At 34.4% G+C, this 23,909-nt stretch overlaps 1 protein-coding gene and 2 pseudogenes across 2 annotated transcripts in view; 1 reads left to right on the top strand and 2 right to left on the bottom strand.

Moving 5' to 3' along the window:
- The window catches only part of UIMC1 (ubiquitin interaction motif containing 1), a 109,441-nt gene that overhangs the window by 80,363 nt on the left and 5,169 nt on the right, over nucleotides 1-23,909 (bottom strand). For both annotated transcript variants that reach the window (XM_015598042.2, XM_025040674.1), the window contains one exon: nucleotides 16,845-16,953. The gene's annotated coding sequence lies outside the window, so the exon portion shown is untranslated. The remainder of the gene's footprint in view (nucleotides 1-16,844; nucleotides 16,954-23,909) is intronic.
- On the bottom strand, nucleotides 9,747-9,865 carry LOC112471944 (annotated as a pseudogene).
- LOC112471978 lies at nucleotides 20,235-20,353 on the top strand (annotated as a pseudogene).

The following is a 23,909-nucleotide window of genomic DNA, read 5'->3' on the forward strand; positions in this document are numbered from 1 at the left end:
AAAGCTGGCCGCCGCCGCGAGGAGCCGCGCTCTCCGGGCGTGCGCAGGCGCGGGCGTCAGGGGACGGAACCAACGCGCACCGCGGGGGAAAGCCGCCGCGAGGACGTACCAACCGCGCGAGGCGGGGGGTGCCATCCGATCACCAGCAGCAGACGTGGTCCTCTCCCGATGTTCTCGCAGCGTGCTCGTTCGCTGTTTCATTTGCTACCACTTTGAGAGAAACTAAAGAGTAGCACAGGGCTACCAAAACACTACAGTAAACCCTTAAAGTCTCTACCACATCAAGCCTCTGGCGCTTTGTTATCATGTATCTACAGTTAATACTGAAATTATCTGTTAGTTTGACCACTTGAAAATTATCTTGGTAAATATTAAAGTCTGATCATTTCAGGGGAGGGAAGGAATCGAGGAAATGGAAACTCTTAGAGATGTCAGGTGGAAAAGTAAAATCAGAACAGCCACTTTGGTGCTATTTAAAATGTGCATTTTATGACCCAGCAATTTCATGTCTAGAAAAATACAGAAAGAAACTGCTACAGGTGTGTACAAGTAGACATGTTCATGTTCAATCCTTCCTTGTAAAAAATGTAAACAATGGAATGTCCAATAAGACATGAATAAATATGTTCCTGCGATAAAATATTACAACAAATAAAACTAATGAGTCCTAAAAGTAGCAACATTTGATAGCTCGAGTTATTGAAATATCAACATGCCAACAAATGTGAAATGACAGATGTAAATTTGAAAATACATAGAATGACAGTATATACTGATTATGGAAAATGTGTGTATAGAAAATGATCTAGATGGATAGATGAACACATACTGTGATAATGATATGAGGACAGGGGAAGGAGAGGTGGAACCCAAGATGGATGGGTAGAGGGGATAAATAGGACTTCAGATCTGTCATGATTTCTTTTAAAAAAAGAAACCTAAAAATAACAATTTTAAGAGTTGGGTAGTGGAACTATACATTATTTTTCAGTACTTTTTTGTAACGTTTAATTCTGGAATGCCCTTTCTCTGTCCCCCTAAGTCACTTACCTCCAACTGATCCTCCAAATTCCAGCTCAACCACTTCATCTGCCTTCTCTAAACCCGGTTCATTTCTCCTGCTTGCTTTCCTCAGCTTCTGGGACATTTGATCACCCCTGGTATAATGCAATTATTTGCTATATGCATCAATTTCTTATAAGATTGTGGGCTTTCTGAAGACATGATCCACATAACCTTAGCAAGTAGCAAAGAGCCTGGCCAAAAGCAAACACTCAATACATGTTGATTGAACTGAATTATGAAGGAGAGAGATCAGAAAAGGTTTCAATGCAGGGCCAGAAAGGTCCTTTTGGAACATCTTACTTCAGGGAATGGTGATACAATTGTTACTGGCAGCCATATAGCAACCCTGAGGAGAGCCAAGTTATGTTAGGCAGCCTCTAAGGGGGCTCCCAATCACCCTGCCTCCTGGCAATCACACTCTTGTGTAATCCCCTCCCCACCCTGAGGGTGCTACACTTAATGACTCACTTTTTAAAAACATAATAAGGCAGAGTGATGGATGTCATTTCCAAAACTAGGTTATAAAAAGGCTGTGGCTCCTTCCTTGGCACTCTCACCCTCTGGATTTGATCATTTTGGGGAAATCGAAATGCCATGTCATAAGGCAATCATGTGGAGAGACCCACATGTAGGAAAGTATTCCCTCCATCCACTCACCCAGGTTAACAGCTTAACCACAACCTCATAAGATACCTTAAGTCAAAGGCACCTCCAGGCTAAGCCATGCCCAAATTCTTGACCCATAAAAATTGTTTAAGTTTTAAGCCACTAAATTTGAGATAATTTGTTACATAACAGAGAACTAATAGCTTAGAAAAGAAAAAAAAAATAGGTTGAGGGCCCTTGATCATATACCTGGAGGCTGTTCCACTTCGGGCTTTCTGTGATGTGAGATAATAAATGTCCTTAATATTTACATCACTATGAGTTATGTTTTCTGTTGCTTGCAGTAGATGACATCCTAATTGATATAAATCTGAATGTCCATCAGTAAGGGACATCATATATTATACTATATATTACATAGTATAATATATTCATATAATAGAATAACATCAAACAAAAGAAGTGAACTAGATCTATGTATCATCATAAATAGATCTCAAAAAATAACTTTAAAAAGCAAGTTGCAGGATGATACAAGTTCCATGAGAATAGGACTTTATGGTATGTATTTTTGTTTCTTTAGAACTGTACTTAATACATAGTATAGAAGAATGAATGATATACTCACCCTGATTCCATTTATGTGAGCACACACTCTTAAAGAATATCATGTTTTTAAGGTAACAGATACATGTAAAATATTTTCATAGGCCTGGGAGGATACATGGATACATTATAAGAAGAACATATAGGATACTTCTGAAAAGGCATCTAGAGGTCCAAAATTGGGATCAGACAAAGGGAACCTTAATACAGCTATGTTTTGATCTTATTTTTAGAACTACTGCTGTGTAATTAAAGATGAATAAACTATATATTTTAAAGCAATCACCTTTTAGTGATTGCTGCATCCAAGTTACCTAATGCTTCACTGCTGATCTCTTTATAAAGTTTCTCTTGCCATTTCTGAGTAGAACTTCTTGTCATTTTGAAAGTGGGTCATTTATTAATATTGGAAATTGACTTATTTACAATTCCTCACATTCCATGTGGGGGCACTACAGTTAGAGTAACAATCTGGGCCCCTCTCCACCTCACTCATGCCTCTCAGAGTAGGGCTTTGTCTGGTAGGATTCAGGGAAGGAAATGCACATGCTTCTCCCAGAACTTTCTTCTTTACTCTCTCCCTGATATGCCCACCTGCATGAAGCACACATTCTCTACTCTCTACTAGAAGTTTTTCAGCACATCACACCACCCCTAACCTCTCCCATCTCCACCAAGAAAAGCCAAGACTGTTTAGATGTGCCTATAAAGAGGCAAGTCCATACAATTCAGGGTTGAAGTATAAACAAGCTCACTTGGCTAACACCAATCTCTCAATTGGTTCTAATCCCGGGCAAGGAACGGGAGTGTTATTTATTCACCTCCTCAAACCACAATAATTAAGAAGCTGGTATTTCTTCACTTTTTAAAAAAATGTAAGGCTATATATGTCTACATGTAAAACTGTAATAAGAGAACAATACAACAGCATATGTGCGCAGCATCCAAGAAAATACTAGATGTGTTTCAGGTATATGTGCACAGTACTTTTGGTAGTCATGCTGTAATCTTTTTTTTTTTTTTTTTTTTTTTTTTAGTCTTAGCATTTATTGTAGGTTTTGGGTACTTTTTAATCTATATTTATAAGAAATACACACCATTAGGTAGTGTCCTTGATTCCATTTTGAAACAAAATTTCCCTTCTCTTTGTAAAGCTTCCAAATCAGTTTAATTGAAGAATAGCTTGAGATTGCAGGCAAACTTCTTTAAAATTGTTATAATTAACAAATACTCATCTACGTAAATCAACATTTTTTTAGATATTGTGAATCAATATAAAAGAGGCGCTTTCAATAAATTAGATTATTCATTAGTGATTTAAAATAGTGAAATAATCTAAACATCCATTCACAGAAGAATGAGACATCCAAATAATGGAGTATTACTCAGAAGTAATATGCAACAGCAAAACAAACAAAAATGCATATACACACACACACACACACAGAAGACAACTTAGAAACTATGAGCTGGTTATTTATTGAGAGTGGTTACCTATTGGGAGTGAGACTCAAAATGGAAAGATATGATGGGAGTAGCCACTGGAATGGAATAGAAATGTGGGAAGGGGAGATATTCTATGTTTTAACCTTTTTGCACAGTTCTAGTTAATGTTTTGGATACTAAAAAATAAAAACACAAGGATGGGGGAAAACTCTAAATGGCATGCAAACAGAAACAAACCAAACTGTACTGCAGATTAATAACATAACCACACTGAAAAGAGTAGAAAAAACCAAATGCATACAAATGCATACATATACACACATTTCAACACACACGTATGTATGTGTGTATGTAAGTATCCTAGATCTATGTACTGAGAGAGCCTAGAAGAAATGACACACTAATAGCAATGGGAACACCCACCCACCTCCTATCTTGGTGCTTAAAAAACAATCTCTACTACACAGAACTAGAGCTCCTCAGAAAAATGGCCTACTCCAGAGAAAGTACAGATGAGCCTAAATCTTCTGACTGTGCAAGAAAGTAAAGAAGTGCTCAAAGAAGGATGAGGACATTGTCATACATATATAGCCTTTTCCCCATTTAGAAAAAAAATGCAGCTGGAATGCTGTTTTCTAGGATTTGACATTTTCAGCACGACACTAAAAACAGTGCTGTAAATAGAATGATATCATTTGTTTCCAAAGCCTATTGATATACTATAGCAATGCAAAAATAATAATAAAAGTGAGATATTTCATGGCAAACTTTGGGGGTAAGGTTAGAACTGTAATCTGTGAGTCATCTCAGGGTAAATGCTGCAGCCACAAGCACTGCCAGCAAGTAGTCTCAGGGCAAACAGGAAAAGGGATAGGAGCCAACCTGAAGGGGTTTCTAGTGTCAAATATGGGACAATATGAACATCAAAACAATAGCAATAGCCATGGATTATAACTCATAAACAAAATAATTCTTGACTCTATAAGGATAAATAAATAAAGGAGAAGGGATAACTCTTCCATTAGGTAGAACATCCATGAATAAATGTGAAAGGAATAATGAAATTAGAAAAATACCATTGGGCAACCACCAGAGTAATCATTAAGGCAAGTGTCATCAATAAATGCTAAAACTAGTGACAGCGAAGTTGATGACTAACAGCTTTATATACTCTCAAAGAATTTCCTCACAAGATACTTATTAGTGAAAAGGAAAAACGGTAACTTTACAGTAGAGAAAACTGGCGAGCACCCCCTTAAGTAATCCAGCATACTGTCACTAGCAATGAGACATATCAACATCATGCACAACCTGTTATGATGCCTGTAGTATTGCTGCCAAAACTGTATAAACTTGAATCTAATCATGGAGAAACAGAGATAAGCCCAAGCTGAGGGACATTCTACAAAATAACTGGTCTGTATTCTTTAAATGTATCAGTGGCATAAAAGACAAAAGCTGAGGAATTCTTCCAGACTGAAGGAAACTAAAAGAGATATGACAACTGAATGGAATATATGATCTAAAATTTTATTTTGTTATAAAGGAAATTATTGGGACAGTTAGTGATATTTGAATAAGATCTATAGATTAGATAATATTATTATGTCAATATAATCTTTTACTTTGATAACTATACTGTAATTATGTATGAAAATGTCCTTGTTTTTGAGATATACACACTGAAGTATTTAAAGAGGCAGAGTGACATTGCATCTGCAATTTGATCTCCAGTTGTTCAAAAAAATATCTATAAAGCAAATGTAGAGAGAATAATATAACTAAAGCAGTAAACTGTTAACATCTGGGAAATCTGAATGAAAGGTGTATGGGAATTCTTTGTACTAGTCTGTCAAGTTTTCTGTAAGCTTGAAATTGTACCAAAATAAAAAATTAAAAGGATATGAGTAAACTATATCATGATTCCAATACAAAGACTTCAGTTGCCACTTTTAATGTCCAATTTCAAAATTTTGTCTTTATCTGGACTGCTTCATTGTCTTAATTAATTGATTTTATAAATAACTTAACATTTTGAACTTATAACTATATATTAATAAATGAGCACTTTTATCTCTTTCCAAAATTAGGAATCTGTATAGGATCATGTTTGAAAGAAAGAGTTCTACTCTCAAGCAAAGTAAATACTGATCTAGTTCAACTTTTCCAATTCACAGTTTGAGAAATTGAATCACAGGGAGGAAATGTGACTAGTGACTTGCCCGAAGTTACACAGTTATAAACAAAGTTGAGACTCAAACACAAGGAGTTAACCCACAAAAAAATGTTAACAATAAATAAGCACTAGAAAAAATGTGCAGCATCACTAATAATTAAATACAAAATAAAAGTCCCATAGTACATTTATTAAATTAGCAAAAACAAATAAAACATACAAAACTCAATGCTAACAGGATTCTAAGAAAATAAGTATATATCCACATTAGGAATGCACTAGAAACAACTATAATCTTTCCAGAGAGAAATTTGGCAATAGCTGTCAGGAATCATAAAATATATCATACTCTCAATCTGAGTAATACCACATTGGGGAATATATCTCAAAGAGATGATTCAAAAGAGAAAAGAACAGATTTGAACAAAGATGATTATAGCCAAACAGTATGTTACAGCTAAAAACTAGAAAGTCCAAATGCTCACCCTTGAGAGAAAGGCTAACTTGAAATAAGCCACGGTAGAGCAATACAATAATAGGTTATTACACTATCACAGGGAATTTCAGCTAGAGGACCTTATAGAAATGTGGCAAGAACCCTATCGAGTAAGGATAAGCTAAAGATAATAGAATCCCAAGAGATCCTTATACAATACAACAGCTAATAGACAATTTGTATATAGGTGCGAAAGAAAGAATGAATGTGTAATTAGTAGATGATTTGGACTTGGAATCTTCTTTTAGAATATGACTTTCATTATTTAATGAAATCCATGAACAAGAGAAAAGGGAGGGGTGACTACAGCCGGAAGCCAATGACTACAACCCCTCAATCCTGACACAACAATGTGACAGTTTGTCTTGTTTTTTAAAAACAACTTCATTGAAATGTACCATAAAATGCATCTATTCAGTGGATCGATTTAGAGTACAACAGAGTGAAGAGTTCCACTGACCTGCAACACACCTCCAATAAAAGCAGTGAAAATTATTTAAAAACAACCATTTCAAGCCACTAGGGCAAACAGTACACGAAGAAATACAAACCTAAAAAAAAAAACCTACAAAAATTCAGTAAGAAAAGTGAGAATTTGGCATTTGAGCCAAGATCGTTCCTTCTCTTCTCCCTCTCAGCTCAGTGAGATAGAGATCACTCCCTCTCCAGAATGCTGCAAGCCAAGAACACAGGGTTCCCTTCTCAGCTCCCAGTCGAAAGGCTTTCTTCCAAAAGGAGCAGAACATCAGCATTTCTCATTCTGTCCCCAGCTACCTGTTGCTGAGGCTAAGTCCCAGATCAACACGGTGGAGAAACTGGGGCTCTCTTCTTCCTCCCAACCCCTGCTAATGGAGTGGAGGCTCTAACTTGGATATGGCACACTGAGAATACTAGGCCCTGATCACCCGTGCCCCAGCTTGAGAGAGACAGTAATCCCACATCGGGATAAACAAGTCAAGAGGTCCTCAGGCTGCCGTTCTCCCACAACACCAGGTCCTCATATCCTAGAGAGGAAATGTCACTCAGAAAATCTTGTCATCGTTCCCATCTTGAGCTGCTCCAGAGTTTGGCTTAGAGATTTTGCAAGAGGTGGGAAGGTGGCAGGGGAAGCAGGCACAGGTTGGAGGAGGGGACGTAGCTCCTAATCTCTTCCCAAAGTCAAGCCCAAGGGTGCTCACAAGAACAGCAGTGGTTGTTTTGAGAAGAATCCAGATATAGGATAAACTGTACGTCAGCTAGTGTGCAGGAAAAAGCCAGAAAATAAGACAGCTGGAAGGAGCCCAGCTCTCTGGAGTCAGAACAAATATCAAACACTGGCCTATTCTTTCAAAGGAGGCAGAATATCACTGAATTACTTTGTAGAGCAATTTATGCCCCAGGGCATTGTTGAAAATAATAGAGCAGTCAGCTGGCAATTAAAGAAGTGTAACAGCTGGGTACCATCAGGAAAAGAGAAGAAGAGAGTCCTATGAAAATCACTGTCATGTCAGGGTGACTAAAATATCCAAAGCTGCACTTCCCTAAGGAGCAACATCAGAGGCTTACCACTGATAGGGGGCAGGGAGTAAACTTCACTAAAATAATCCAACCTATCACTAAACAAATAAACAAACAAAAAACAATAAGTCCTAAAGAGCTGGGGAGACCAGTTGTCAGAATTGCTGTATTAGTCAGGGTTCTCCAGAGAAATTGAACCAATATGATATAGATAGGTTGGTAGGTAAACAGATTGATTGTTACAGTTAGATAGACAGACAGATGGACTTATTATAATGAATTGGTTTACACAAGATTTGAAGGGTGAGTCAGCAGGCTAGAGACTCAGGAGAGCTGATCTTTTACTTCCACTTCAAGCCCAAAAGCATCAGAACCAGGAGAGCTAATAGTATGATTCTCATCCAAAGGCCAACATGCTTGAGATCCTGAAAGAGCCAATGTTTTGGTTTGGGTATGAAGGCAGGAAAAAAGCCAAGGTCCCAGTTCAAATGCAGTCAGATAGGAAGCCATCTCTCTTACTTAGGAAAGCTCAGCTTTTTTGTCTGACTCAAGCCTTCAACTGATGAAGGTCAAAGAACATAAGGGAGAGTGATCTACTTTATTCAGTCTACCAATATAAATGTTAATCGTAAATAAAAACATCCTCACACAAACACCCAGAATAATGTTTGACCAAATATATGGACATCCAATGGCCCAGTTAAGTTGACACATAAAATTAACTATAACAGTGGCTATTATAAATTATCTTAAATAGCCAGTTTCCAACAAAAAATTTGCAAGACATGCAAAGAAACAGGAAAGTATGATCCATACAATGGTAAAAATTAGGCATAAACAGAAATTTTGAAAGCAATCAGAAATCAAATATATCCAAAAAAGACTTTAAAGTAGCCATTATATACATATTCACAGAACAACAGAAAAACACAATAATTAAAGTGTAAAGGAGGGTATGATGACATTCCTATCAAATAGAGAATATCACTAAAGAAATAAAAATTATTTTAAAAGAACCAACAGGAAAATCTGGAATTGAAAAATATACTATCTAAAAATCTTAAAAATTCACTAGAGGGGCATAACAGTAATTATAAACTGTGAGAAGAAAGACTAAACGAACTTAAAGATAGATCAACAGAAATTATGCAAACTGAAAAACAGAGGAAAAAATAATGAAAAATAAACAGAACATCAAAGAAATGTGAGATACCATTAAGCACATCAACAAACATAGAGTACCAAAAGAGGAGAAAAGTGTGAGAAAGGAAAGGAAGATATTAATGGCTGAAAACTTCCCAAATTTATTGAAAAATAATAACCTATACATCTAGGAAACACAACAAATTCCAAGTAGGATAAACTCAAAAATGTCCACAGACATTTCATAGTAAAAAGGCTAAAAGTCAAAGACGAGGAGAAAATCCTAAAAGCAGCAAGAGAAAATGATACTTTACATACAAAGGAACCCCCCCAATAAGATTCACAGCAGAAACAATGGAGGCCAGAAGGCACTAAGATATTCATAGTGCACAAAATCCAAATTATCCAGCAAAGCTATCTTTCAGAAAGGAAAAGAAATAGAGACTTTCCGAGATTTAAAAAAAAACTGAGAGAACTGTTGCTAGTGGACTCACCTTATAGGAAATATTAAAGGAAGTTGTTCAGAATGAAAGCAAGTGACTCCTGATAGTAATGTGAAACTACATGAAAAAAGAAAAAATTGGTAAAGGCAATTATGTAATTATTTGACAGTATAAACATATTTTTCTTCTTTCTTTTCTTAAATGATATAAAAACATTGCATAATATAATATGTACATATTGTTTTTTGGGTTTTTTTTTTTTTTTTTACACCTACAGCACCTGGTCTTCCTAGGTGGTCTCCCATCCAAGTACTAACCAGGCTCGACCCTGCTTAGCTTCCAAGATCAGACAGGATGGGGCTTGTTCAGGGTGACATGGCCATAGACATATGTATTATTGGTACTATAACATATAGAAATGTAATATATGTTATAGATTTGCTAATAACAGCACAAAAGAAATAGGTGAAAGCAAAGCTCTGTTGGGCTAAGGAAATGACTAGAGATGGTAACGATAATAACAACGTGTTTTCGGATTTACAACATTGGTAGATGTAACATGTGCAACAATAATATCACCAAAAAAAAAAAGAGAAAAAGGAAAAGAGCTATATAGGAATAACATTTCTATATCATTGAAATAGGCTAGTATCAGAAGCCAAAGCTGATTCTGATTAGTTAAGATGTATATGATAAATCCTAGAGCAACCATTGGAAAAATCAATAAAGAAATTCAAATGCTACTACAGAAAATCTTCACTTAATAAGCAAAACAAAAATCATTACAGGAGGAATAGAGGAACAAAAAATACATGACACACAGAAAACAAAAAGTAAAATGACAGATATATCAGTAATAATACGTGAATGGGCTAAACAATACAATCAAAAGTAAGATTGTCAGACTGGATAAAAAACATGATCTAATTGTATGCTAACTCTAGGAAACATACTTTATATTCAAATACACAAATAAACTAGAAGTAAAGGATGTTAAAAGATATTTGATGCAGATGGTGACCATAAGAAAATTGGAATGGCAATAATGGTATACAAAATAGACTTTAAAGACAAAGAGGGATATTTCATAGTAAAAAAAAGTCAATATAACAGTTACAAACATGTAGGCATCTAATAACAGACCACCAAAATACATAAAGCAAAAACAGAGAAATGAAAAGAGAAATAGACAACTCAACAATAAAATTTGAGAGACTCCAATACCCCACTTTCAATAATGGATAACTACACAGATGATTGAGGAAAAGAAGACTTCAACAACACTGCAAAGCAACTAGACCTAACAGACAACTATAAACACTCCACCCAACAACAGGATATACATTCTTCTCAAGGGAACGTGGAACATTCTCCAGGGTAGATCTTATGCTAAGTCATACAAACAAACAAACAAACAAAAAAACCTTCAAAAATTTAAAAGGACAGAAATAATTCAAAGTATGTTCTCCACCAAAATGGAAAGAAATTAGAACTCCATAGAGAAAAAAATTGGGGGAACTCACAAATACATAGAAATTAAACAATGCACTCCCAAACAATCAATGAGTCAAAAAAGAAACTGAAAGGGAAATCAGAAAATACTTTGAGATGAATGAAAATCAAGATGCAACATACAGAAACTTATGAAATGCAGCTAAAGCAGTACTAAGACAAAAACAGAGATGACTTATATTACTAGAATCAGAAATGAAAGAGGGGACTTTTTTATTGACTTTATAGAAATAAAAAGGACTATAAAAGAATACTATGATCAATCGTAGGCCAAAACTGATAAATTAGATTAAATGGGCAAATTCCTAGAAAGATACAAACTACAAAAACTGGCTCAAGAAGAAATGGACTATCTGAGTAATCTATAGTAAGTGAAGAGATTGAAGCAGTAATCTAAAAAATGTTCACATAGGAGAAGTCCAGGCCAAGATGTCTTCATCACAGAATTTTACCAAACATTTAAAGAAGAAATAATATCCATTTTTTAAAATTCTCCCAAAAATAGAAGAAGAGGGAATACCTTAACTCATTTTATGGGGCTAGTATTACCTTTATATCAAAAAGACATCATAAGAAAACTACAGACCAATATCTCTTATGAATATGGTTGTAACAATCCTCAACAAAATACTAACAAACTAAATCCAGCACCTTATAAAAAAATTCATACACCACAACCCACTGGGATTTATTACATTAATGCAAATTTAGTTTAATAATCTGGAAACCAATAAATATAATACACCATATCAGTAAAACTTGAAAAACCACATGATGATCTCAATAGACATAGAAAAAGCACTTGGCAATATCCAACACTTTTTCATGATTAAAAACTCAACAAATTTGGAATATAAAGAAATTAACATAATAAAGGGCATTAAAGAAAAACCCACAGCTAATATCATACTTAACAGTAAAAAACTGAATGCTTTCCCACGAAGATCTGTAACAAGACAATAATGTCCACTCCTGTTACCTCTATGCAACATTATATTGGAGGTTCTAGCCAGGGCAATTAGGCAAGAAAAAAAATAAAAGGCATTCGTGTTGGAAAGGAAGAATAAAACTATCTCTATTTTCAGATGAAATGGTCTTGTGTATAGAAATTCCTAAGACATCCTTTAAAAAAACTATTAGAACTAACAAATGAGTTCAGCAAGTTTGCAGGATACAAGATCAATATACAAAAACAAATTTTATTTCAATATACTTGCAATGAAAAATCTGAAAATGAAATTAAGAAAACAATATCATTTATAATACATCATAAGGAATAAAATACTTAGGTATAACTTTAAAAAAAAGACATAGAGAATTTATACTCTGAAAACTATAAAATGTTGTTGTAAGAAATTAAAGATCTAAATAATTGGGAAAACACTCCATGTTCACAATCAGAGGACTTAAGACTGTTAATACAGGCAATATTCCCAAACTGATCTCCAAATTTGACACTATCCCTATCAGAATCGCAGTAGACTTCTTTGTAGAAATTGACAAGCTAATGTTGATATTCATATAGAATTGCAAGAGAACCAGAATAGCCAGAACAATACTGAAAGAGAAGAATAAAGAAAGAGGATTCACACTTGCCTATTTCACAACAAAGCAATGATACAAAGCAATGATAATCAAGACAGTGTGGTACTGGGAAAAGGACATATGGATCAATTGAATAGAACTGAGAGTCCAGAAATAAAACCATACATCTATAATTAATTGATTTCAACCCAACAACCTTGAGACCAAAATTGGATATTTCTAAAACCATGCAATGGAGAAAAATAATCTTTTCAATCAGAAAAAAAAACAACAGATAATCACATAAAAGCAAATGAAGTTAGACACTTATACAATATATAAAAATTAACTCAAAAACAATCAAAGACCTAAACTTAAAAGCTAAAATTATAAAACTCTTAGAGGAAAACATGGGTGATGATCTTCATAACCTTAGATTTGGTAATGATATCTTGAATATAACATCAAAAGCACAGGCAACAAAAAAACAAATTGACTTCATCAACATTAAAAACTTTTGTACATTAAAGGACACTATCAAGAGAGTGAAAAGACAACCCACAAAATGGGTTAAAAATTTTGCAAACCATATATCTGATAAGGAATTAATGTCTGAGAATATATTTTTTTTAATTCATTCATCTCACCAACAACAAAACACACAAACAACCCAATTCAAAAATAGACAAAGGTCTTGAATAAACATTTCTCAAAGACTATATACAAATGTCAATTTGCACATGAAAAGATGCTCAACATTATTCATCAAATTAAAACCACAGTAAGATACCACTTCACATCTATTAGGACAGTTGTATTTAAAAAATGGAAAATACCAAGTGTTGTCTAGGATGTGGAGAAATTGGAACTCCATTACATTCCTAATGAGAATGTAAAATGGTGTAGCCACTGTGGAAAACTGTTTGGTAGTCCCTCAAAAAGATAAACACAGAATTACCACAAAATCTAGCAATTCCACTCCCTGGTATATACCCAAAAGAATTGAAAGCAGGGACTCAATCCAAAATATATAAAAAACTCACAATACAAAAAAAAAAAAAGCAAATAATCTGATTTAAAAATAGGTAGAATATCTAAATAGACATTTTTCCAAAAACATATAAATGGCCAATAGGTACATGAAAAGGTGCTCAACATCACTAATCATCAGGAAAATGGAAATCAAAACCACAATGAGATATCACTTCCCACCTTGTTAGAAGGGCTATTATCAAAAAGACAAGAGATAACAAGTGTTGGTGAGGATGTGGAGAAATCGGAACATGTGCACTGTTGATGGAAATGTAAAATGGTATTGCCACTATGGAAAACAGTGTGGAGCTCCTCAAAAAATTAAAAATAGAATTACCATGTGACCAAGCAATTCCTCTTCTGGGTATATGCCCAAAAAGAATTTAAAACAGAGTCTCAAGGAGATATTTGTATATCTATATTCATAGCAGCATTATTCACAATAGCTAAAACATGGAAGCAACCCAAGTATCCACTGACAACAGAATATATAAGCAAAATGTGGTATATACATACAACAGAATATTCAACCTTAAAAAGAAGGGAAATTCTGCAATCTGCTACAACATGGATAAATCTTGAGGACATTCTGCTAAAGAAATAAGCCAGTCACAAAAAGAAAAATGCTATGATTCCATATATATGGGGTACTTAAAGTAGTCAAATCTATAGAGATAGAAAGTAGAATGGTGGTTGCTAGGGATTGCAGTGAGGTAGGAATGAGGAGTTACTATTTAATGGGTGTAAAGTTTCAATTTTACAAGATGAAAAGAGTTCTAGAGATGATGGTGGTAATGGTTGCACAATATAAATGTACTCAATACCACTGAACTGGTTAAGATAGTAAGTTTTATGCTATGTGTATTTTACCACAGTAAAAAAAATTGGGGGGAAAACCCTCAAATTCATTATCTTCCCTTCAAAACTTACATACCTATTTATATACCTTGTCTCAGTTAATGGCATTACTATCCACCCATTCCCACAAGCTATAGGTTTCCTGGACCATCACCCTGGGCACATTCTATGGATCATGGAATCTTGACTTCAGAAAGACACTTGGTCCATCCCCTCTTTTGCCCCTGCCTTGGCTGAGGCCCCTCTCATGTCAGACCTGGATTACTGCCATAGCTTATGCACTACCAGCAGAGTTATTTTTGTAAGAGACTAATCCAATCTTATCATTTTTCTGCATAACAACGTTTAACGGCTCACTCTACTGCCCACAGAATAAGCACAGCTCTCGCAAAGTATGCTCAATCTAACTTTCCAGGTTCGGCTCCTATCACTGTACACTAGGCTCCAGATGCCATTTCCTAGTGTCATACATCCTGACACCTTTCCATGTTACACACAGTTTTTTGATTGTCTAGGATTAACCTTCTCTCCTTCTCCATATAGAGAATTCTTAATCATCTTCCAAAGCTTGGAATATGTCTCTTGCTCTTACAGAATTTTCCTGATTCTCCATTCTAAGATATTTAGTTGCTTCTTCCATCAGTTAATAATAATTGAGGGCCAACTATATACTCTAATACAAGGTACTAAGGATATGGTAAATGAAACAGATTCAGGCCCTGTCAGTCTAGTAGGGAATAAAAAATCATATGCAAATAATTACAAGCCTGTTGAATGCTATGAAGACAAAATATGGGTAACTATGGAATATAACTAGAGAACTTTGTCCGAAGCTATTAGTGAAGGCTTCCCTGAGGAAATATATTTAAGCTTTAAGCTGAAAGGTAAGTAGGAGCCTAGAGCCAAAGACGAATGCCTACTCATCTTCATTTACCCAATGTTTATTCAGTGCCTATTATGAGCTGTTAAAGGTTTTTACACAGTTGTTTTAGATGCTTGGGATACATTAAGAGACAGTCAAAATTCCTTACCTTCCTAGTGCTTATATTTCAGCAATTACATTCTAATTCCTTTATTCATTTATTCAACAAATATTTATTGAGCTTACTCTGTTAGGCACTATGCCAAGTGCTAAGAATAAAATATGAATAAAATATCCTTGCCTAAGGTTATTTTCCAGCTGATTCTAAATTTATATAATTGCCAAAGCAATCTTGAAGAAGAAGAAAAAAGCTTTAGGAAATACACTACTAAACCTCAAGATGTATTATAAAGCTATGGTAATTAAGACAGCGTGGTTTGGGCACAAAGGTAGACAAGCAGAATATCTGCACAGAGTAGAGAATCCAGAAACAAACCCATACATATATAGCCACCTAATATATAACAAAGTTGATAACTCAGAGTAAATATGAATATTTCAATAAATGATGTGGGATCAAATCAATGTCCACATGAGGAAAAAAGTGGATCTTCATCTCTTATCTCACACCATACCCAAAACTCAATTGCAAGTGGTTTTTAATCTGTGAAAGATAAAACAATAAATTTTAGAAGAAAACGAGAGAGAATATCTTCAAAACTTTGGAGTAGGTAAATAATTATTAAGCAGGACACAAAAAGCACTAGCCATTAAAAAATAGAAAAATGTACTACTATATTAAAAGAACTCTGTTTATCAGATTACATACTTAGAAGAGGAAAAAGTCAAGCAGCAGATCGGGAGAGGATGTTTTGGTGTGTATGTTCTCCACAAAGAATTTGTATCCAGTGTCCTTTTACTTGGAAGAAAGAAAAAGATAATCAATAGAAAAATGGACAAAAGAGTTAGACATGCATTGCGCAAAGGATACCAAATGGCAAATAAACCTGTGAAAAGGTAGTCAGATGCATTAATCATTAAGGAAATGCAAATTTAAACCATAGTTAATTACATTACATATCTACCATTAACACTAAAATGAAAAAGACAGACAACATCAAGTGATGGTGAGGATGTGGAATAACTGCTGATAGGAGTACAAACTGGCAGGACTACTTCAGGAAATTAGCAGTTTCTCTCAAAGTTGAACATATGCTTAAAACCTACTGATTCTACTCCTAGCTGAATATTAATCTAAAATAATACAAAAATTCATCAAAAGACACATACAAGAATATTCACAGCAGCACTATGTATAATAGTCAAAAGCTGGAAACAACTCAAATATCCATCTATGATTCAATGGGTAACTTATTTACAGAATATTACACAATAGAACACTGAATAATAATGAGAATGAACAAACTCACAACTACATGCCATAATATTATTCTCACAAATATTGGGAAAGAGAAAGCAGACACACACATACATACACACACTGTATAATTCCATTTACATAAAGTTCAAAAATAGGTAAAATTAATCTATGATGTTAGACATCAGGATAGTTGTTACCTTAGGGTGGTGGGGGTAGTGATAGGAAGGTGGCACAAGAAGAGCTACTTTGGTGCTGATAACGTGCCGTTTCTGATCCAGATCCTTGTTACACCAGTGTGTTCATGCTCTGAAAATTAATCAAGCCATACACTTATGATTTGTATACTTTCTATAGGTATGTCATACTTCAATAAAAATTTAAAATGAGTAAAACAGGTTTATATTTTTCAAAAATTAAGATCTTTGTAGATGTGTATAGGGGTCTCCCAGGGTACACTGCTAAGTAAAAAAAACTAAATGCAAATATACAGAGGCACAAAATAGATTAGTAATTGCCTAGAGCTGGGAATGGAAATGGGGAGTGACAAAAAAGTGCACAAGATTTCTTTTGGGGATGATGGAGGTGTTCTAAAATTACATTGTGAGGATAGTTGCACAACCGTGTAAATGTATTATTAATAATTAAAGTAAACACTTTGGGTAACTTTTATGGTATATAAATTATGCCTCAAGAAAGCCTTTCAAAAAAGATCAAATGTATATAATATGCTACATTTTATTTATAAGAAAAGGTAGGAGTCATAATATAATTATTTGATTTTATTTGCAAAAAGAAATATGAAAGGATAAATAAACAAAAATTATTACTTTTAGAGGATAAAGAATAAAGGGGTTGGAAAGAGGCAGAAACAGATGAAACGTAGTTTTGACCTTTGAATCATGTACATACTTCACCAAGTCAAAAAAAAAACCTAATTTTTAAAAATTCCTTAAATTGAAAATAAATGAAATAAATGAACTGAACTGAATATCAAATTGGTAACCACATAAAGAAGGACTTCAAGGGCTTTAAAACACATTTTAAAACAAATTGGTAACCACATAAAGAAGGACTTCAAGGGCTTTAAAACACATTTTGACTGCACATCCTTTGTGCAACACAACCCAAGAACAAAATAATCTAAAAGGAAATTTTAAACTTCTCTTAGCAATTTTATTGTTTGTAGTAATTTCAGATTCAGTATTTTAGACTTTGTCTGTATATTGTAGGTTAAAGCAAAGAAATAATTCTGTCAACAATGTCATAAACCAAGATTTTCAATGAAAGAAAAATATACAATTAAAAATCAAAGAAATAAAATGAAAACACTCTAATGTTAAAACTAAATGGGAAACACCAACGTGAACTAATTAACTTTAACGTGTACCTTTAAATTCTATTCACCAAAATGGACTAGAAGCAATGTCTCCCCATTAACCAATGGTTTTCTATCATTCAGATTGTGGTGTCTAATATAATTGCCCACTAAAAATGAACAAACACAGGGCTCCTTAGAGAAATGGCTGAATCAAAGTCTGGTGCATAGAAAGTACAGACAATCCTGGACCATAATATTTGTGCCAGAAAACAAGGAAGCTTTCAAAGATTGATAGGGTGATATTGAAAGGACCAAAAGAAAAAAAACTATTAGAATGATAGATCAATCAGTGGCCAGAGTTATAAAAACTTGAGGCTCAAAAAGAATAATAATTCCTTTCCCTCTCCCTCTTCTGCTCCCTCCACCTCCTTCCTGAGCAATTCAGTTATAAAGCAAATCAAATGGGCATTTGCACCTGGGATAGGGAGATCTGCAGTGGCCCAGAGCATAGTGTTGGAGCCTGAAGGAGTGGAGAACATCTCTGCAAAGCAGCAGCCTAGCAGAGCTTCAGAGCATGAGCAGGATGATTGCCCACACAGTGGGCCAGACCACCTTGAGAAGTTAGAGCCTGATTGGCTGAGGAAGTTTCCCACGGAGGGGTATCCCATTTGGAGGTGTGAGAGTCTGAGCAAGATATTAGTGCCCTAGCTCTGTCCACCGAGAGGGCCAAGGAGCAGCAACATCTCAGTGACAATGAGCATACCTAGTGTCCAGAGTGTGGCTTCTAAAGACCATTCTCCACTAAAATAATCCAGGATTCACTGGAGAAATGGCTGATTCCAAGGCTGGGCCAGGTAAAGTATGAGATGAGCCTAGAGCATCTTGTTCTACCAGAAAGCAAGAAAGTGTGCAAAGAATGATGAGGAATCTATCAAAGGACAAAGGAGCCAGCTCATTGGGACAATGTGAGCATCAAAATAATTATGGTAACTGACTATAAGCCACTGGATAAAAAAGGAAACCATAATCCCATTTGTATATAAATTTGTAAATGGAAAGTTTGATGAAGTATAGAATATTTACATGGCTTCAAAGTAATTTCCCACAATATACTATTGATTACAAGCAATATATTTATTGATTATAAATTAGAAGAGTAATTTTGCAGTTGACAAGTCTAGCATTTAAATCAGGTGAAGGTGAAGGTGAACATCACCAATAAACAGACATAACAAAGTTGTACACTATCTGATAAGGTATAATGAAAAGAACACAGCACCACTTCTCTAATATTTCTACCAAAGATGTGTAACCTGAGGAAATACTAAACAAACTCAAATTGAAGTACATTCTACAAAATAACTGGCCTATAATATTCAAAATTGTCAGGGTCATAAGAGATAAGGAAAGTCTAAGAAACTGTTTCAGAGGGAAGGAAATTAAAGACACATAACTAAAAGTAATACATGATTCTAAGCTGGATTCTTTTTCTGTAAAGGACATTATAAGGCTATATTGCAAAGTTCAAATAGTTGATTTCCTGATTCTGATAGTTGTATTTTAGTAATTTTGGAGAATATCCTTGTTTGTCTGTAACATACACTAAGGTTTTGAGGACAATCAGACATCAGGTCAGCAACTCTTCTCAATAGTTCAAGAAAGGTTCTTCGTACCATGCTTGCAACTCTTCTGTATATTTAGGATTGTTTTAGGAGAGAAGGAGGGGGAGGATGATTAAATCAACAATTAAATAATTGTTAATCAAATATTAAAACAGCTTGAATCAATGAAAAAATCAATTATTTCATAATAATATTTTTTAAAAAACTCATTTGTAACTATTCGAAGTGGATGTTAAAGAATAAATACTGGATTTCTTCAAATATTTTCTTCAAGAATTCAAATATTCTTTAAGAATTTCCCAAAACTACAAAAAATATCAAACCATAGATTCAAGGAGCTCTCGAACCCCAATCAGGATAAATACAATTAAATAAATAAATATAACAAACTATAAGGGCGTATCATACCAAACTGCTAAAAGCCAATGATAAAGAGAAAAATCTTTTTAAAAGTCATATAAAAAAACATGTATTATCATCGAAGGAGCAAGAATAAGATTGATAACTAATATTTCAACAGAAACTGGAAAACAGACATGGAATGGAACAGAATGAAAAAATAGCACTTTCAATTGGTGGAAAAAATACATCTATCAAGTTAGGACTCTATACTAGGCAAAAACACTCTTCAAAAATGAAACAGTAAAGTCTACGGCCATGCCACCCTGAACAAGCCCAATCCCGTCTGATCTCGGAAGCTAAGCAGGGTTAGGCCTGGTTAGTATTTGGATGGAAGATCACCTAGGAAGACCAGGTGCTGTAAGCGTAAAAAATAAAAAATAAAAAAATAAGGGATTGTAAGCTGACAAGGTCGTTGCAATCTGTGCGGTCAACCAAGGGTTGCCTCGCCTAAAAAAAAAAAAAATGAAACAGTAAAAAACAAATGTTGGCAAAGATGTGAAGAAATTGGAACCCTCATGCGTTGCTGGTAGGAATGAAAAATGGTTAGCCACTGTGGATAACAGTATGGCAGCTCCTCAAAATGTTAAACATAGAGTTTACGCATGATACAGCAATTCCATTTCTAGATATACACCCAAAAGAATTGAAAGCAGGAATTCAAACAGATATTTGAACACCAATGTTCATAGTACTGTTAACCACAATAGCTAAAAGGTAGAAGTGGCCCAAGAGTCCACAGATGGATGAATGGATGAATAAACAAAACAAAATGTGGTATATACATACAATGGAATATTATTCAGCCTTAGGAAGGAAATTCTGATACATGATACAACATGAAAACTTTGAAAACATTATGTTAAAATAGTAAATTTTATGACATGCATATTTTACCAGAATAAAAAAAAATTAATGAAGACAAAATAGGATATTTTCTGACAACCAAAAGCTGAGTGTATTCATCATGAACAGACCTGTACTCAGAAACTCTAAATGAAATTCTTTAGTCTAAAGGCAGATGAGCCAGATGGTAACATGAAACTACAAAAAAGGATGAACACCTGAAAGGAGACTAAGTAGGTAAATATAAATGAATACTAACAGTTTAAAATCACAATAATAATGTCTTGTGGGATTTAAAACTATATTAAAATAAAATATGTGACAATAATAGCACAGAAAGCAAAAAGTGTTAAACTTTTTTAAGGTTCTAGCATTGTTCAGGAAGTGGGAAAATACAAATTTAGGGTAGACTGTGATGAGTGAAGAATGCATATAATAATAATCTTTAGAGTAACTACTAAAAGAATAATCAAATAACAATCAAACAACCAAATAATTAAATTGTAATAAAAAAATAAAAGATAAAAGTGAATAAAAAGTAATTGTTCAATCCAAAAGGCAGCAAAAATGAGAGAAGATACAAAGAACAGATGGAACAAACAGAAAACAAATAGCAGAATGATAGAAATAAACACGCTATATCAGTAATTCAGTTAAATGGAAATGGACTTAACACTAAATAAAAGGTAATCGAGATAAAAAGGACACAAAAGAAAAGGATGGAAAAATACATACTATGAAAATACAAACAAAAGAGAGATGGCATAGCTAAATTATTATCAGACAAAGTAGACTTTAATAAGGATTACTAGGGATAAGAGGGGCATTTCACACTAACAGAAGTGTCTAACTGAAAATATGACTTTCTTATTATATATTTAGAAATGAGATAAATGAAGTAAAAAATAACAGAACCAAAAAGAGAAGTAAATCCAAATCCAAAATCATAATTGGAAATTTGAACACACATACACACACACACCAGTATTGATAGAACTATACAAAAATCAGTAAGGACATAAAAGATTTGTATACGCTATTAACCACACTGACATAATTGAATACTTATACAAAACCACCCAACAACTGCAAAATACACATTCTTTTCAAATGCAAATGGAACGTTCACCAAATAGACCATATGTTGTGCCATAAAACAAATCTCAAGAGATTTCAAAAGACTTGAAGTCTTACAGAGTATGTTCTTTGATCAGAATAGATTAAATTAGAAATTAACAATAAAAATTTAGAAAAGCTCCACGTATTTGGAAATTAAGCAAATCACTTATATAAAGTTCAAGATCAGGCAAAACTAATGATTTCTCTTGGATGAGAAGCTGCACAAGTGAGTATTCTAGGACTCCAGAAATGTTCTATATCTTAATATAGGTGGCGGTTATACAGTTGTATAATATATAAAATTCATTCAAGACTTATATTTGTACATCTTATACCTGAAAAAAAAAAAAGCAAAAAGAGAGAGATATTAAATTCCCTAGTACCTAACAAAATATCTAGTTCATGGCTTATGTTTCATGATTTAAAAAAGGAGAGAGAGAAAGAATGGAATGAAAAGGTTTGACATACAGCTAATACTGTTTACACCCACTAGATTGGCAAAAAATAAAGTCTGGCAGTATCAAATGCTGGAGAGAACGAAATCAATGTGAACTCGTATACTTTGCGAATGAGAATGATACCACCAATCACTTTGGAAAACAATTTGGCATTAGCTTATAAAGTATAACATTCACATACCCTACTATCTGGCAATTCAGTTTCCAGGTGTATACCCTAGAGAAACTCCTGCCCAAGTGTACCAGGAGGTAAGTATAAGAATGTTAAGAATAGCCCTGTTTTTAATAGAAAAAACTGCAAACATCCCAAATGTCTATCAATAGTAGAACATATTCACAAATTATGGTATATTCATACAATAAAATGTATCCCACAGTGAAATGAATGAACTATAGTGACTTGCAACAACATAGATATTAGAAACTTAATACTGAGGGAAAATGGAAGTCACAGAAAAAATACAAATTGTATATGTTTATGAAGCTCAAATGCAAGCAAAATGAAACAATGTTATTTACGTATATATACAATTTTTAAAGCAAGGAAATTATAAGCATAAAATTCAGAATAATAGGAAGGGGTGGAGTGATAGGTAATGTTCTAGTTCAGAATGGATGATGAGTTCATGGGTGTTCATTATTATTCTTAACAATTTCATATGAATATTTTGTGTTAAATATATTTTTAAATAAGGAAAAAGGCAGCATAAATAAGGAGAATTTCATCTACTAAGTGTGTCAGGGTTGCCAAGGTCACCCCCAGGTTCAACGATTCACTGGAAGGACACACAGGACTCAGCACACAGTTGCATACACTGCTATGATATATAACAGCCAAAGGATACAAAGCAAAATCAGCAAAGGAAAAGGGCACATGGGGCAAAGGCCAAAGGAAACCAGGTGCAAGCTTTCAAGATTTCCCCTCCCAGAGGAGTCACATTCCTCCAGCAGGGAACTGTAACAACACTTACAAAGTGTTGTCTACCAGAAAAGCTTGCCTGAGTCTAGGAATCCAGGGTTTGTGTCAGGGCCAGTCACATAAGCACTCTTCCTAACATGTACCAAAATTTTGGACTCTCAGAAGAAAAACAAGTTTTTAGCATAAACTACTGTTTGCACAAACAGTTTTGATTCAGTGAGCCATTCTTATATGTTAGGGAATTTAGGAATCCTCCTGAAACCTAAATTTTCAGATGCCAGCCAAAGGCCAACCTTGAAAGCAGGCTTTTCAAAAGATAGCAGTCTTGTGCCTGCTGTTAACTCTCTTCTGCAGAGTAGGTAATACTGTGGCCAAAATTTGGAGTGAAACTTGAAGAAGTATGTCAAATGGAAAAGAAAAGATGGTGGAAGGGCATTAAAGGTACTGGGAACCACATGTGCAAAGGCAAAGAGCTATGAAAGGATGCCGCAGTAGGGACAAAACCACAATGCTGAAGTCCATTCAGTATGGATGGAGTACAGATGCTTAGGAAAGTATCAGAAGGCAGTGGAGAGGGAAAG

This window comes from Pteropus alecto, unplaced genomic scaffold, assembly GCF_000325575.1.
Source record: "Pteropus alecto unplaced genomic scaffold, ASM32557v1 scaffold78, whole genome shotgun sequence".
NCBI classification, from domain to species: domain Eukaryota; kingdom Metazoa; phylum Chordata; class Mammalia; order Chiroptera; family Pteropodidae; genus Pteropus; species Pteropus alecto.